This window comes from Gossypium hirsutum, chromosome A13 (assembly GCF_007990345.1).
Source record: "Gossypium hirsutum isolate 1008001.06 chromosome A13, Gossypium_hirsutum_v2.1, whole genome shotgun sequence".
Classification (NCBI taxonomy): Eukaryota; Viridiplantae; Streptophyta; class Magnoliopsida; order Malvales; family Malvaceae; genus Gossypium; species Gossypium hirsutum.
This window is the reverse complement of record NC_053436.1, coordinates 8,654,857-8,658,831: the sequence shown is the minus strand read 5'-3', so window position 1 is coordinate 8,658,831 and position 3,975 is coordinate 8,654,857.

Genomic DNA, 3,975 nt, shown 5'->3' with positions numbered 1-3,975 from the left:
TGAAAGAGGCGCTAAGACCCCTAACTGAAACTGAAAGTTGCGTTTACTCTAACTATTTACTATTATGGGATTTCACACACTAAGTTTTCGTAAACTCACCCATCTGTTATCTGTTAGGAAATCCTCAGGCTTAGACAGATCGAGGCATCGGTGGACTCAGTGGTGGCCACTCGACGTAGTTATTTTATTATATATTATAATTAAGATTTTATTTTTGGGTTTTCATTATGTAATAAGGCCTCTTCAATTTTTATTTTAATTTGGGGATTTATTTATTCTATTTTAGCTGTTAGTAATGGGACTCAGATTTTCAAGAAAATGTAAGCAAATGTTTTTCTGAAAACACCAGGTTTACACAACACATTTTGAAAGCTTCTGCAACAAACACTGTTTTAAAGTTTAATAACCAACTATTATAATTAATATATTACTAAAACAATATGAGTTTTCACATTGAACTAGACATCTTAACTTTTTTTAAGAACTTAAAGAAGATTCTATGTAGAACGAATTTTTCACAGAATTTGTGTTTTAACACTCCAATGTGACATCACAGATTCGGCCATAACGACTAGGCCGAGTTTGGGGTGTTACATAGGATACATATGTCATGAAATAGGATTTCGATATGTGATGTGCGAGTAAGACCATGGCATCGATATATGTGGGCGAGTAAGACCACGTTTAATAGTTGGCATCGATATGTGACTCCGATATATGTGTGCGAGTAAGACCACGTTTAATACGTTGGCATTGATATGTGACTCTGACATATGTGTGCGAGTAAGACCTTGTCTGGGACAGTGGCATCGATATGTAATTACATGTAAGACCACGTCTGGGACTTGGCATTGGACGATATGTTTGATTATCCGAGTATCCTATTCAATTCTGAATGGTTCAACAGGCAATGATAAGTGGTGATCGAATGTGTAAAACGAGCTAAAACTATCAGGTACGAGTTAGTTGATTACCTATTTGAAAATAATGTAAGTTGGCTATTTTTTATGAAACACAAAGTATACAAGTTACTAATGAAAACATATGTGCATTTGTATAGTATATTCGGCCATAAGCTATGTGTTTGCATGTGATGTTATATTTTGATTTATGAGTTTATGTATATAAATGTAAGTATACTTGGTTATATAATGATAATATGTCTTTGAAATTGAATGATACTTTGAACATATATATATGTGCATTCAGTTAAGATAAGGTTTATTTATGAAAGCATATGTTATATATGAAATGATAAGCTTGAGATTAAATGTATTTATGATAGTATAATTTGGTTTGGTTAAATTGAGTTGATAATGTCTATGAGTTGTTATTTTTTTATGACTTACGAAGCTATGATAGCTTATTGTGTATGTATTGATCGTGATTTTTGTGTGACAGGTTTTAGATATTTATAAAGAATCGTTCTTGAAACTAAATATTATCACGATGTAGGCAAGTGTACCTATGAACAGTAGTACAGTTTTAGCAAGACCGAATTGTCGAACCCAAAGGAACTAAAAGTACTAGTAATGACTGTATTTTATTATCTAGCCTAAGAATAAGGGGGTTTGCTTTAACTAACTAATTAACTAAACTAAGAATTCACAAAAAAATAGAATTGGGGGATTACTTTTGGAAAACGATTGAATTAAGACAATACCTAAGGAAGAATCCACCTAGACTTCACTTGTTATTCTGACTCTGAATCAGACGATTTATTCATTTAACTTGTTCCATATAGATCCCTAAGTTATGTTATTATCCCTATCCAAGAGTAATAACGTCTAATCCCTATATTGAATAATTGAGACTTTTCTTTAATTAACACCCTATGGTTGCATTAACTCGATCTATGGATCCCCTTATTAGGTTTCACCCTAATCCGGCAAAATCTTGTCACCCTATCTTTAGGTGCGCAATCAACTCCACTTAATTATGATAATTATAATCTTAGACAGGGTCTATTCCTCCTCTGAATAAAAGCTTAAATTGAATCAATATCCTGGAATATCAAAACAAGAATTAATAACACATAATTAAGAACAAGCCAAATATTTATCATACAATTCAGAAAATAATAACAAGATTCGTCTTAGGTTTCATTCTCCTTAGGTATTTAAGGGATTTAGTTCATAACTAAAAAGGAAAACATCTCAGAAGAATAATGAATACAAAACATTAAGAAAACCCAAAACTCCTAGAGGGAAAATAAGGGGAGACCTTCAGTCTTAATGGTGAATCCAACTTTTGAGATGGATCAATCAGCTTCCCTTGAGCAGTTCCCTGCCTCCTTCTCTCTATGTGTGTCTTTCTTCCTCCTCTAGGGTGTATTTATAGGCTTTGGAATGACTAAGAACCCTCAAAATTAGCCTTTTCTGAATTGGACTCAACTTGGGCTCGGTAGGGACACGCCCTTGTCACACGCCTATGTGCGATTACGTCAGGCCGTGCTCAAACTTGTTAGAATGGCTCGGGCGTGTGTTCTACCCGTGTGAGTCATGCTTCGATTCTGCCAAATTGACACTTCCGTGTGGTCTACCCGTGTGTGGAAGTCCAAGCCGTGTTGATTTTGTACTTTGGCCCATTTTCTCCGTTTTTGGCCCGTTTCTCATTCCTTTTACTCTCATATGCTCTCCTAAGTATAAAACATGAAATTAAGGCATTAGGAGCATCAAATTCACCAATTCTAAGGAAAAATCATCCATAAAACGTGTTAAGCATGGGGTAAAAATATGTATAAATTACGGTTTATCAAATACCCTCACACTTAAGCATTTGCTTGTCCTCAAGCAAAATTCTCAACTCATAATCAAAAAAAAATCTTCTTTAGTTATAATCTCTATCAAAAATATCTCAAACTAATTCATGAGTATTCGTACATTGAGAATTCAACTAAAAGAACATTAGAGCTTCAAACATTCCAAGTTGAGTATTTAATCATGCAAAGCTTAGGCATCTCCCCTTATCTAAGTGGTTACCTCGATTCGAAATCTCATGGAGTTTAACATCCTCACTAAAGATTCACTCAAATCACTCAAAGTGTTTAAGGATAATGAAAGTAGCACTCATCAGGCAATATGAAAATTTATTACCATAGGCTTGCATGAAAATCACATCTCCACCACTATTAATTGAGATGATACATCAATCAAAAGGTCTTTAGACCGTTGTAACGTGGCTTTGGTTAGGGGATGTGGTCACGAGCTGAAAGAAACGGTTAGAATTGAAATTGAATTGTAAAATCACTTAAGTAGAAAAAGATTTAATCATCACTTGCATACAACAAAGCTTCTTCTCAAAATACGAAATTTAAATACTTAAGCTCCAAAACAAAGATTACTACTAATGTGTATACACAATTTTTTTTTAAGAACAAGTCAAATAACATAGACTAACTATTAAGAACAAGACATAGCTGAGTAACTATTTCAATTCAAATCTTGACAAAAATAGGGATCAAATTTAATTTAGGGGATTTCAACAATAATGGGTTAAGGGTTAATATTAAGGGTAATATAAGAAATGCCTTGTTAGCTCAACGAGGTCTACTAAGGGTTAATCGTGGAGGTAGGCTTTTCATGACATGAGTGGGTTAATCCTAAGTGCCTTTCTCATTTTGACATATCAAATCAAATAGTGTGGTCTTGACATTCATAATCAAGCAAGTTCTAGAATAACAGTTCAATACTGACGCACTCATAATGAAAGTGAGCATGAAAGAATTAATAGATGCTCTTAAAGGCTCAAGATCTCACAAAAATTATGGCTTTTTGATGTTTAAAACTTGTGAATTCCAACTCAAAGTAATACCTAAACTTTGGGGAAACAACCTAAAATTTTAAATTCTTAAACATCAACTTATCATGCTTGATTCTCTAATGTCTTAAAGTTTAAACAATCAATGCATAAATGCCTATGTTTTAATTCAAGATATATCCATCAAAATCATAAATCAATCAAAATTTATCCTAA